Raw genomic sequence first — 14,809 nt, forward strand, 5'->3', positions numbered from 1 at the left:
GATGATATCTTCTTCATCTGGGATGGCGAACCATTAAGTGTCAATGATTTCATAAAATACATCAACGACTGCAATATGGATTTTACTGTAGTGATATGAGTCAACAAAATATCTAATTTTTAGATTTGAATATTTATGCAGAAGACTAATTAAAGACTAAATGTTTCAATAAAGAAGTGGATTGTAACAGCTATTTACACTCATCGAGCAACCATCATAATAGATGGATCAGAAACATACCTGGAATCCAATTTAAAAGGCTGAGACGAAACTGTACAGATCTAGAGATTTTTGAGACACAAGCAAAGAACAAAGAAAAACATTTTTGGATAAGAATTATAAAGAACAATTTGAATTCTGCATTAGAAGAAATTAGAAAAATGGAGCAGAAGGAGTTATTGGAATATATTAAAGAGAAAAGGCAGAAACCATCAGATATAATGTTACCCAATTTAAGAGTAACATTAAAGAATTGGAGAATATTATTCACAAACACTGGCACATACTTAAGATGGATGAAGAATGTAAAAGCTTACTACCTAAAGAACCTTAAAAAAATATATAAGGCGGCCCAAAATGTAAAAAATAAGCTTACAAAAAGCTATATTGCATCCCCCCCAGATCCAAAATATAGTAAAAAAAAAATAAAAGCTTTTTTTAAGGGTCTTAATCGTAAGGCCTGCAAAAGCTGTGGAGAAAAAGGATACAAAACCAATCATGTCTTTTATGTCTAATTCAAATGGGAAGACATTTTTGATCAATCAAACAGTGTCATGTAATTCACAGGGAGTAATATACATATGCTAGAATTAGAGATGAGCGCACTCGGATTTCTGAAATCCGAGCCCACCCGAACGTTGCAGATCCGAGTCAGATCCGAGACAGATCTGGGTATTGGCGCCAAATTCAAATCTGAAACCGAGGCTCTGACTCATAATCCCGTTGTCGGATCTCGCGATACTCGGATCCTATAAATTCCCCGCTAGTCGCCGCCATCTTCACTCGGGCATTGATCAGGGTAGAGGGAGGGTGTGTTAGGTGGTCCTCTGTCCTGCTATATCTCGTGCTGTTCAGTGCTGTGCTGTGCTCAGTCCAGTGGTGCTGTGTCCTGTGCTCTGTGCTTCTAAGGGCATAGTTATTTCCCCATTATTCCCAAGTTTTTAAAAAATAATTTTTTATTTTTTTTAAAAAAAATTATAACCAAATTTGCAAAACCAATACAGCAGTATAAGTCCATTGGTACTGCAATATTACCAAGTTCACACATTCTGCAGTATCTTGTGCTACATATAATGGAGAACAAAAATTTGGAGGATAAAGTAGGGAAAGATCAAGACCCACTTCCTCCTAATGCTGAAGCTGCTGCCACTAGTCATGACAGACGATGAAATGCCATCAACGTCGTCTTCCAAGCCAGATGCCCAATCTCCTAGTACAGGGCATGTAAAATCCAAAAAGCCCAAGTTAAGAAAAAGTAGCAAAAAGAGAAACTTAAAATCATCTGCGGAGAAACGTAAAGTTGCCAATATGCCATTTACGACACGGAGTGGCAAGGAACGGCTTAGGCCCTGGCCCATGTTCATGACTAGTGGTTCAGCTTCACCCACGGATCTTAGCCCTCCTCCCCCCCCCCCCTACAAAAAAATTGGAGAGTTATGCTGTCAGCAACAACAAAACAGGAAACAACTCGGCCTTCTAAAGAGAAATTATCACAAATCCCCAAGGCGAGTCCAAGGGTGTTGATGGTTGTCAAGCCTGACCTTCCCATCACTGTACGGGAAGAGATGGCTCGGGAGGAGGCTATTGATAATGTAACTGGCGCTGTGGAGGAACTTGATGATGAGGATTGTGATGTGGTTATTGTAAATGAGGCACCAGGGTGGGAAACAGCTGATGTCCTTGGGATGAAAAAGCCCATCGTCATGCCTGGTCAGAAGACCAAAAAATGCACCTCTTCGGTCTGGAGTTATTTTTATCCAAATCCGGACAACCAATGTATGGCCATATGTAGGTTATCTAAAGCTCAAATAAGCAGGGGTAAGGATCTTGCCCACCTAGGAACTTCCTCCCTTATACGTCACCTGAATAACCTTCATAGTTCAGTGGTTAGTTCAGGAACTGGGGCTAGGACCCTCATCGGTACAGGGACACCTAAATCCCGTGGTCCAGTTGGATACACACCAGCAACACCCTCCTCGTCAACTTCCTCCACGATCTCCATCAGATTCAGTCCTGCAGCCCAAGTCAGCAGCCAGACTGAGTCCTCCTCAATACGGGATTCATCCGAGGAATCCTGCAGCGGTACGCCTACTACTGCCACTGCTGCTGTTGCTGCTGTTAGTCGGTCATCTTCCCAGAGGGGAAGTCGTAAGACCTCTAAGTCTTTCACAAAACAATTGACCGTCCAACAGTCGTTTGCCATGACCACAAAATACGATAGTAGTCACCCTATTGCAAAGCGTATAACTGCGGCTGTAACTGCAATGTTGGTGTTAGACGTGCGCCCGTTGTCCGCCATCAGTGGAGTGGGATTTAGAGGGTTGATGGAGGTAGTGTCCCCGGTACCAAATCCCTTCGAGATTCCACTTCACTAGGCAGGCGATACCAAAGATGTACAGAGAAGTAAGAACAAGTGTCCTCAGTGCTCTAAAAAATGCGGTTGTACCCACTGTCCACTTAACCACGAACATGTGGACAAGTGGTTCTGGCCAAACGAAGGACTATATGACTGTGACAGCCCACTGGGTAGATATATCCCCTTCCTCAGCAACAGCAACAGCTGCCTCAGTAGCAGCATCTACAAAATGGCTGCTCGTGCAAAGGCAGGCAACATTGTGTATTACAGGCTTTAATAAGAGGCACAACGCTGACAACATATTAGAGAAACTGAGGGAAATTATCTCCCAGTGGCTTACCCCACTTAGACTCTCATGGGGATTTGTGGTGTCAGACAATGCCAGTAACATTGTGCGGGCATTAAATATGGGCAATTTCCAGCACGTCCCATGTTTTGCCCACACCATTAATTTGGTGGTGCAGCATTACCTGAAGAGTGACAGGGGTGTGCAGGAGATGCTTGCGGTGGCACGCAAAATTGCTGGACACTTTCGGCATTCTGCCAGTGCCTACCGCAGACTAGAGGCACATCAAAAAAGCATGAACCTGCCCTGCCATCACCTCAAACAAGAGGTTGTGACGCGCTGGAACTCCACCCTCTATATGCTGCAGAGGATGGAGGAGCAGCAAAAGGCCATTCAGGCCTACACAGCCACCTACTACATAGGCAAAGGAGTGGGGATGCGCCTCAGTCAAGCGCAGTGGAGACTGATTTCCGTGTTGTGCAAGGTTCTGCAGCCATTTGAACTTGCCACACGAGAAGTCAGTTCCGACACTGCCAGCTTGAGTCAGGTGATTCCCCTGATCAGGCTGTTGCAGAAGCAGCTGGAGAAAGTGAGGGAGGAGCTGGTAAACCATTGCGATTACACCAAGCATGTAGCTCTTGTGGATGTAGCCCTTCGTACTCTTTGCCAGGATCCGAGGGTGGTCATTCTTTTAAAGTCAGAGGAATACATTCTGGCCACCGTGCTCGATCCTCGCTTTAAAGCGTATGTTGTGTCTCTGTTTCCGGCGGACACAAGTCTACAGCGGTGCAAAGACCTGCTGGTCAGGAGATTGTCCTCCGAAGAGGACTGTGACATGCCAACAGCTCCACCTTCATTTTCTTCCACATCTATGCCTGCGAGGAAAAAGCTCAGTTTTCCTAAAAGACGCGCTGGCGGGGATGCTGATAACATCTGGTCCGGACTGAAGGACCTGCCAACCATTGCAGACATGTCTACTCTCTCTGCATTGGATGCTGTCACAATTGAAAAAATTGTGGATGATTACTTTGCTGACACCATCCAAGTAGACATGTCAGACAGTCCATATTGTTACTGGCAGGAAAAAAAGGCAGTTTGGAAGCCCCTGTACAAACTGGCTCTATTTTACCTGAGTTGTCCCCCCTCCAGTGTGTACTCGGAAAGAGTTTTTAGTGCAGTGGGGAACCTGGTCAGTGAGCGGCGAAGGAGGTTGCTTCCTCAGAACGTTGAAAAAATGATGTTTATAAAAATGAATAATCAATTCCTCAATGAAGTACAGCACTGCCCTCAAGATAGTACAGAGGGATCTGTGGTTGTGGAGTCCAGCGGGGACGAATTGATAATGTGTGAGGAGGAGGAAGTACACACTGTAGGGGGAGAGGAATCAGAGGTTGAGTATGAGGACGACATCTTAGCTCAGTAGAGCCTGTTTAGTCTGTACAGGGAGAGATGAATAGCTTTTTTGGTGTGGGTGCCCAAACAAACCAATCATTTCAGCCACAGTTGTTTGGTAGGCCCTGTCGCTGAAATGATTGGTTTGTTAAAGTGTGCATGTCCTATTTCAACAACATAAGGGTGGATGGGAGGGCCCAAGGACAATTCCATCTTGGAACTTTTTTTTTTTGCATTATATGACCATTCAACAGTCGTTTGCCATGTTCAAAAAGTAAAACCAAATTTCAACAAATTCAAGAAATTAAACCAAAAGTAAAATGCCCTGTCATAATTTAAAACAAGAGGTATTGACGTGCTCTAGAACTAATGTATTTTTGTTTATATTTTATAAACACTACACTTGGAAGTTGGAGGAGGTATTGTGGCCCCGGTACCAAATTGTGTACCGGGGCCACCACACTACGCAGTCAAGAAAGATAGATGCGTATCATAGATAAAGTACATTCAGTGTTGTGGGGCAAATTGAAAAATATTCAAAATGCACTGTCATTATCAAAAACAAGAGGTTTTGACACGCTGAAACTCCAACATGTATATGATGGAGAGGATGGAGGAGCAGCCGTATGTGCAGTGTAATGCAGACCTGTTGAAGGTTTTCTTTTTATTGTGGTGCCCAGTGCCCACTACTCTACGCAGTCCAGATACTATATTTTTGGGTGTAATTCAGACCTGTTGAAGGTTTTCTATATATTTTTTATTGTGGTGCCCAGTGCCCACTACTCTACGCAGTCCAGATACTATTTTCGGGTGTAATTCAGACCAGTTGATGGGTTTTTAATTATATTGTGGGGAACACTCCTCTACGCAGTCCAGAAAGATACCTCGTTGCAACGTTTTGTACTAAAAAAAAAAATATTGTGAGGTGTTAGGTGTTCAGGATAGCCTTTAAATTAGTGGAAATGATTGTTATTGAATGTTATTGAGGTTAATAATAGCGTAGGAGTGAAAATAAGCCCAAAAAATTGATTTTTACACTTTAGTTTTTTTTCAAAAAAAATCCGAATCCAAAACCTTAAATCCGAACCAAAACCTTTCGGCAGGTGTTTTGCGAAACAAATCCGAACCCAAAACATCGCGAAAATCCGGATCCAAAACACGAGACCTCAAAAGTCGCCGGTGCACATCCCTAGCTAGAATGCCCTTGTGGCCTTCAATATATCGGAATGACAAAAAGGTGCTTGAAGTTAAGAATATCTGAACACATTTAGAATATAAAAAGATCTAAGGACGCATAGTGTATATGAACATTTTTTAAAAGAACAATCAAAATCTTTTAAATGGTTCTCCATGCAACTGGATATCCTACAACAAGTCAACAAATGCACTCTACTGCCTAATATTCTTGGCATAGATCAAGACTAATGAAAAGAATGTAGTCATTGATGGAATGATAGACTGGATGCATACCTATCAACGTATCTACAAGTACGAGACCAGCAAACAGCGCACTTCTTCTGCAGTAGATCATATGCACAGTTCAAAGCACAAAGACATTGAAGAATTACTGTTCTCAGAGCAACATCAGAAGAGAGGAAATTAAAAATAGCATACAGGTAATGGAAACAGTGGTTGGAGTTACCAAATTGATTGGTAAATGAGGATTGAGCTACAGGGGAAGTCTGAAGCCGATGCATTGGATGAGTCACAGCTAGACCATGGCGATTTTCTAGAATTGCTTATTCTACTCAGCAAATATGATCCAGTATAGAATAATGTGATGTAAAGGGTTAGCAGGAGTGTGTGTGTGTGTGAGCGTGCGTGTCTTTTATGCAAGCCCTCTGCATTTAAGATAACATTCATGCAATGATCCATTTTAGTACAAGGACATTTCTATATGTCCAGGACTGATCTCTGGGAAAGAAGGGGTTTGGATTCAGAAGCTTAATAGGCAGCTGATAGCCATGTAGTGGTAGCTTCAATTGAAACATCGTCTGGAAAGCTGTGTCCAACAAATTATCCTGATTTCATTGAGCGCTATCAAAGCAACGGGGCTCCTCAGATCAAGACATTATTCTGCAGGCAAATTGAATTCCACAACTAAGTATCTTTTGCTTTCTTATGTATCTTTTATAGGAAACATTTGTATTATCCCTTTTTACAACTGTTGCCTGTCAGTCATTGTAATCTTACACCAGAACATAAGAGTAAATGTCCATCCTGTGACGAATAGTCATCTAGGCAAAGTAGTGATAAAAAGTCAACAGGCACACAGATCTGGAAGTAAAGGCCGTGGAAGCTCCCTAACATTTATATATAAACCAAAGTCTAACATCATCATCCAGGTGATTGCATCCTTAATTGAGAAGGCTGTTGCAGATAAGGAGAAGCTGGTATGTTTTCTGTACAGCTGGACACAACACAAAATATTTCAGCGAGGTTCCATAATCATTTGGTATGTGGACAAACTTAAAGGCATTCAAGAATGACTATTAGCTGTTGTCAGTTGTACTGACTCAACGGGAAGAGGGTTCCTTGAATTTCTGAAGACAGTACTGGTGACAAATGGCTTGACCACAAGTCACTGTGTTGGTAATGCAACAGATAGAGGTTCAACAATTCTCTGGGACAAGTTCATGTGTGGTGTTACAGCCATATATTAAATCTCATCATTAGTGAGGCAACTCGATCACCAATTGCTGCAACATCACTATTTTCTTTTTTAAATGTTTTTTTTAAGGAATCTTATAAAAGAATGGACTTTAGGATCAGATAAGTGGAAAGAGCGACGCTGGTCAACACCGTAGATTGAAAAGCATTGGTGAAATGCATTGGTGGGTGAAGGATGCAGCAGTGCCCAAAATATTTGGTTCATTTGAGAACCCAAGATGCAACAACTTGTCTGAATTAAGAGCAAAAATTAGAACATACAAAGAAGCACTTCTCCAATACGAAACAATAATCACAGGATTTATTTATTTACAAGTCTTTCAATTGACAACACCCTTATCTAAATATCTGCAAACTGCTGGAATTGATCTGCAAAAGACACATCAGATGGTGATGGCTACTCTGGATCAGTTACAAAAAATACCACAGGACATTGAAGAGATAAAAACTAGAGTCACTGAATTTATTGACTGGACATCAGAGGAACTCGAGAAGCGAAGGCCCACACATAATATTGTCATCCAGATGTTATTTCCAACAAAAAGAATAAGGAAAATAAAAGTGATGCCTGGAAAAACTGCATCTGAAGAACCAATTGCTGATGCATTTAAAGACTTTGAAGCAGGTATGCATAACAGAATACTAGACACAACCATAGAAAGTCTACAAACAAGATTTAAGAAGAATGTGTCGATGATCTGTTTGTCTCCCGACACAATTTGAAGAGAAAGTCCTCATTGCCTCCTAATGCACTTCAGGAGCTGAGTGAAGTGCATATGAAGTTTGATGAACAAATAACGAACGAACACTTGCAATCAGAGCTGAGTTTGGCAGATAATTGGGACAGGTTGAAAAGATCACTTCCTGAGGAATATATACTGAACAGCCTAGAGAAGAATGTTGAGGATTCCAAAATTATAATGGAGTATTGTGAATTGGCTTATGATGAAAATAAGTTTGTGTGCAAACGATGTAACAATTGTGCAGTGTGTGTTTTATATTACGCTAAGTGCTTCAACTTGTTCACTGGGGTATACACAAGCATAGGCCTAGGATACAAATACCTACAACTCAAGTGGCAGGTGGAAGAAGTTTTTCAACACTCAAATTGATCAAGAACAGGTTGGAGAGTGCTCTTAGTGCTGAGCATTTGGAAGCCCTTCTAATATCTGTTGAAAAAAAAAAACAGACATTCTATAACGAATGGAGACAGATACAATCATTGGTAACATTGCATTAAAATGTCCACCGTTATTCCAGGAATTATATCTGCAATAGTATCAAGAAACAAGCCTTAATCATATCATCCATATCACCCTGCACTGCCTGCAGACCGCATCATAAAAGAAAACTTTTCTAATCAGCTGTTTCACAAAACCTTAAAACAACGAAGGAGGTGGTGATATCCAGAGAAGAATATTCTTTTTTATACACTGAGCACCCGATTATTCCTGTTTTTTTACCACCTTCCTAAATTAAACTAAACTAGTCACTGGTTGCACCTCCTGGGCATCCTATTATTTTGGGGGTGGGTTCTTTAATGTCTAATTTATCTTTTTTTATGGATTATCTTCAGGGTCACGTTTCCCGGTTGAGATCACACATTAAAGATATGCTCCATGTACTTAAATTGGTAGATGGAATAGATTGGATTAGTGATTATGATTTCCTGACTTTGGATGTCCAAGACCTTTATACTAATATCCCCCATCAAGGAGGTCTAAGAGCAATAAAAACATTTATGGAAGCTGATTCGGAGCTCTCGACCGGGAGACTTGGTTTTATTATAAAAGCTATATCTTTAAAAAAAAAAATTTGGTTAGCCAATAAAAGGTATCACTCCAATAATACTTTTGAGTCAAAAAAGACAAAAGTATTTAACATTACATAGATTTTTTTGGCAAACACGGTACTGCAATAATAATAAAAAAATAAATATTTTTTGCTACACATTTTGACAATTATTTTTTGTTTGAAAATTAATTTTATTTCCAAATTCTTGGAACGACAATGGGGACCAGGTTTGTGCCTTGTTTTGCAAACTTATATATGGGAGAGTTTGAAGAAGAATATCTATGGAATGGACCCTTTAGCATGAACCTGGTCCTGTATGGCCGTTTCCTGGATGACATTTTTATAATGTGGAAAGGGGGCATTGACTTAGCACAAGATTTTGTTTATTATTTAAATTATACACATATAATCTTAAATTTATGCACATTTTTGATCACAAGGTGAATTTTCTGGATAACACTCTATTTCTGATAATAAAATTGTTACATCAAAATTACAATAAACCTGTGGATGCTTGTAATTATTTTCCATTTAGAAGTGGACATCAAAAATCCTAGGATGAAAATATCCTTAAAAGTCATGTAGGGAGGTTAAGACGAAATTGCTCAGACAATGTAGACTTTCTGAATCAAACCCATTCTATATTGGATACATTTAAAAGTAGGACTTATCCATAACCTTTGCTTATGGAAGCAGAAACGTATGCACACTCTAGATCGGAATTATCTTTTGAATCCCGTTAAGAAACTTAAAAATCACTTTAAAACAAACTGTCCGGCTTTCATTTCCATTTTTAATGATACATCTCGTCAGATTATAATTGTTATAAGAAAATGTTATAAAAGATAAACCCACGGTGATACTTAAAAAAAGAATCCTAGCCCCATTGATTGTAAGCTTCAATATATGGGTAGAACCACTAGGGGCTAGATTTACTAAGCTGCGGGTTTGAAAAAGTGGGGATGTTGCCTATAGCAACCAATCAGATTCTAGGTTTCATTTTGTAGAATGTACTAAATAAATGAAAGCTAGAATCTAATTGGTTGCTATAGGCAACATCCCCACTTTTTCAAACCCGCAGCTTAGTAAATCTAGCCCTAGGTCTTTAAAGATACACTTTCATGAACACAGGCAAAATATATTGAATAAGTTACCAATACAGAGAGTGTCTAGACACTTCTCATGTGAATACAAGAAACCTTGAGTGTTTGTCTTTGATAGGGTTGGAATATGTAGATAATACGATTAGAAGGGGTGATAGGTTCAAACTAAGTTTGAGGGAATCTGTCTGGATTTTTAAAACTTGGTACAATGTCGCATATGGGACTGAATGAGGCTCTGAATTATAGTTGCTTAAACTAAGCATAGAGCAGAGGAATTATAGTTTACACATCCTACTACTGGTTTAGCAATCCATTGTTGTGGGGTTTTGGGTAATGAGGAATATTATTATGATTATTATCTTCATTATGGATACACTATTAGTTTGTTAATTTTCTTTAACCATGTTCAGTTGTCACATATTAATGATTTTTAGTTTAGATTGACCTTTTTATACCAGCTTAATTTATGTATATGTTATGTATTACATGCCTTTTAGAAGGGCTATAAACGTTTATACCTGGTGATGCATTTTTTAGATCTTTTCTCCCTTTCTAACTTTTTTATAGAGAGAGGTATATGTGTATACCAAAAAAAAAAAAAAAAAAAGATATAAATTACCTTGCGCTAGTAAGTAACAGCCTCCTTTATACAGTGACTCTAAACGCTGCTGTCAAGGGATAGTGTCACCCTCCCATAAAAATAGTACCACAAATGTATTATTTTTTTTTAAAATGACAGCGCAGAGGAGAGGCAACTAAGAGGCGGAACATTAAGCAAGGGTACCTGGGTGAAGAGGTCTACCAATGTGGGAGATATTAGGCCCGCTAGGATTACTAAACTGACATAAAGGAGATATTCGTATAGAGACAGGAGGTGGAATTTGTTCAGATTTTGATTCAAATAGTCCCCCCTATTATAGAGATAACCCTAAAATAAGACAAAGGGATATGTTCACCCATCTGGGAGCTAGACCTAAAAATCAATATTGGAACGAACGACAAGATGCTTTTTTAAAGAAAGAAGGTTTATGTGGTCGCCAAGTACATAAAAACAGGTACGAGACGTTGGCATCCAAGACCCTGAAAAGAATCAGAGACCCAGAGGTAAAAGAGGGGGAAAGAGAATCCAAAAGACATCAGATAGCGTGAAGGTTGCTACAGTAAACCTTTAATTGAATGTGAATTTAGACTTTTGTCAAAAGGGATTAAAATTTGCTCCTAGCAATGACCCAAAATTTTTTTGATTTGTTTTCAGAACTTAACAGATATACGAGATCTTTATGTAGAGGAAGATATTATATCACAATTTTTTTAAAAAAAAGGTTCTAAAGAAGGGTGCCCAGTTGTTTTGGATTCAGGAGACTGTGAAGGCCTCAGTATGTTGGAAAACTTATGGGAAGAAAATACAAATGGAGCTGCTAATCAGGAGATATGTATTTTTGATATTTTAATTCAAGAGTTCCCTATTAAAGAGAATATTTAAAAATAAATCAGAATTTTATCTTACTAATCACAAAAGTTCTGCTATTCAATTATTCTATAAAAACACTTTAAATGATTTCGGGATTTTTGTAAAGCCAATAAAGATAACAAGTGTTTAGGAAACTTAACGAAACAGGAAAGAAAAGCACTTAGGGATCTTCAGAGAGATTCCTCCCTTGTCATCAAACAAGCAGATAAGGAAGGCGGAGTAGTTATTTTAGATAGATCAGAATATCTGAGAGAAGCTTATAAGAAACTTCAGGATAACACTTTCTATTGTGTTCTAACAAAATGATCCTACCAAACAATTTCAAGGTAAGCTTAAATGCTTGCTGGAAAAAGCTGAGAAAGAAGGGGTTATTTCAAAGGATGAACTTTGTTTTTTGTTTCCTATACACCCAGTCACATCTATTTTTTATTACTTACCAAAGATTCATAAGTCTTTATCACAACCACCAGGGAGGCCCATTGGGAGTGGGGTCCCTGACATCCAATCTTTCATTTTATGTTTATCATTTTCTTCAGAAATACGTTGGGAATCAGGGATCTCACATTAGAGACACGATGCATATTCTTAATTAGTTAAAATATATTATTTGGTGTCCAGGTTTTTCTCACTCTTGATGTACAAGCACTTTATACTCACATTCCCCATAATGGCGTATTATAAGCCATTAGGGAGGTATTGGAAAAATATCAAGACCTTACCACTAACCATTGTAATTTTTTGCTGACGATTGAATTCACTCACTCATAATTATTTTTTGTTTGAATCTGATATTTATTTACAGACATTGGGAACGGCCATGGACACTAGGTTCGCCCCTAGTTATGCCAACCTTTACATGGGAGCGTTCGAGGAGCACTACCTATGGAGTGGTCCATACGAGGTGAACCTGGTGCTCTATGGCCGTTACATTGATGATTTGTTTATCATTTGGAAGGGAGATTATGAACTGGCACTTCAATTTATTACTTATTTAAATTCAAATATGTTTAATTTAAAATGTACTCACCAATATAGTCAGGATAAAATTAATTTTTTAGATGTCACTTTTTTAGTGAAGTGTGATAGGATCATCTCTATGAATTTTAATAAACCGGTGGATTCCCATTCTTATCTCCACTATACTAGTCGTCATTTCCGTCCTTGGATTACTAATGTCCCAAAGGGTTAAATTAATTGAATTCATAGGAATTGTACGAGGGATTAAGATTTTATTAATCCAAGCGGATATTATGCAAAATAATTTCTTGGAAAGGGGATATTCACAGAAATTGATTGAGGAAGCAAAACAATCTGTGTTAGAAGTTAATAGGAATGACCTATTAGTTCCAAGAGCTGAATTTAGTAAGAATGGAGATTTGATTTTGAAAAATGAAACTGCCATTATCTCTAAGTTTAATAATAAATCATATAGAGTCCATATAGTCCAAACCTAGTGGATGTTATTAATGTAATAAAAAACACCTGTCTGACGTGTGGTTATATATCAAAAATGGAGTAAAAAGGGTAAAATCAATAGTGAATGGTTCAGAACACACTATTTCTCAGTTTATTAATTGTGAATCTGTATTTGTCGTGTATGTATTGAAGTGCCCATGTGGCCTTCAATGCGTAGGCAGAACCACTCGTTTCCTGAAGGTTCGCTTTGGGGGAGTCAAATGGATATTTAAACTTCAAACTATGTTCCCTGAGGGTTTAAATGAAACCATTGAATTTAATGACTGGTATCTGTAGTTTGACGTGGGATTTGTTACATGTTATATTATATATCATACTTTATTACTGGTAGTTAATTTTCACTTCTATTGATATATTTACTAATATTCAATGTATTGATAAAGAATAGGTTCCAGATTGGAGACAATATTACTAAATAATAGATACGCCAATGATAGGTTATTATAGTGAATTTTTATAAACGTACAATTTTTGTAATGAAAGGGGTTTCATTCATAACGATTGCAAAATAAAGATTTCTATAATGTATGAAGTCGTGTATGTATATTGTATGAGGTTTTTGATAAGGAGACACCAAATAATGAAAAATGCTGTGGGTGTTTGTTAATTAATTGACACCTGTTTAAGATCTAAGACAACCAATGCAGTGCTTCCTATATATATTAGGGTATATAGCACTTATCAATATGGCTATGAAAAAGTCCTCAAGGATGGGACGAAATGTGTCGCTAATAGTATTGCCTGCCAACATCTTGATTTAGACAGACCTTATCTATTCAGTGCAATCAAGCGGAACATTGGATCGGATCTTTTGGTTGCACCTCGGAGAGGTGCGCACCTCGGAGAGGTGCGCACCTCATCTCCATGAAACATTCAGCTGAGAGACACAAAGTCGAAGTTAGGAGCCTGGTACTCCCCACGTGGAATCTACAAATGCAAGTATTTTTGCTAAAATCCATGGATAACTGTATTAATCATATGGGAGTGAAGAAGGGGATATAATCTCAGCGACTGTACATGTTGTTACTCCTGTCTAGCGGATACTAAATGGTATTGGATGTTTAAAACACGCTATTGTTCGATATCAAGCCTTTTAAACGGTATTGATACATTGATCATTAGTAACATCTCAACAATATTACATTATATGGATCATTGCTACTTTTATTCGGATCCACTAGTTCTGGAAGCACTGGAACTAATCAAATAGGTCTGTTATTTCTATATTTATATATTCAATATTAAATGGTGTCTAATCAAGGTACACTGTATATTTATGTTTTTGTGTATGGTATTTTATTTTTAAATATTGATTTTATTGCATAAATATATATATGTGTATACATGTAAATTTGTTGAAGAATTAGTGTTTTTTTTTTTTTTTCTCCTGTATACCTGTTTATTATGCATCTTTTTATGTGTTTTAGATTTTTTATATATATGTTTTAATTTATGTATTTATTTTATAATGTATGGGTTGAGTTGCCATTGGTGATATTTTATGACTAGATAAAATATGGAATCAAGAGGTCTATTTATATAGTAATTCTTATCGGCAATCTGGACTAATTAAGAACTCCGTTTCATTGCATTGGTGACTTTATACAATTGACCAATGGAGAATGAGGACACCTCCCTCTTCAAGCTTTAAATAATGGCTGTTTACTAAACTGGATCAGCTTTGAGAAAGTCCCAAGTTACTGAGAATGAAACACTTTGAATTGAGGCACTTACGATAGCTGGTTTGAGCGGAACTAATATTCTCCTCCTATTGTCCTCCAGACCGTGAATGTGGTTACATCTGTCCAATGCGGCCATAGAAGGTGTGTGGATTACAAGTGCTGCTACATCTCTTCAAACGCAGTTACAGTAGAAGTGAAAGCAATGGTTCTTCTTGTGGGCATTCGTTCCAATTACCTTATGAGAAATTTGTATTTTATATATTTCCTTCTGGAGGGTGAAGTCATCTTTATACCAGTAAGTTTATTACATTCCTTTTTTTGGACTGCGAATGGTCTTGGACTTTCGGACGGAAAAGTTAA

This window comes from Mixophyes fleayi, chromosome 3 (genome assembly GCF_038048845.1).
Source record: "Mixophyes fleayi isolate aMixFle1 chromosome 3, aMixFle1.hap1, whole genome shotgun sequence".
Lineage (NCBI taxonomy): Eukaryota > Metazoa > Chordata > Amphibia > Anura > Limnodynastidae > Mixophyes > Mixophyes fleayi.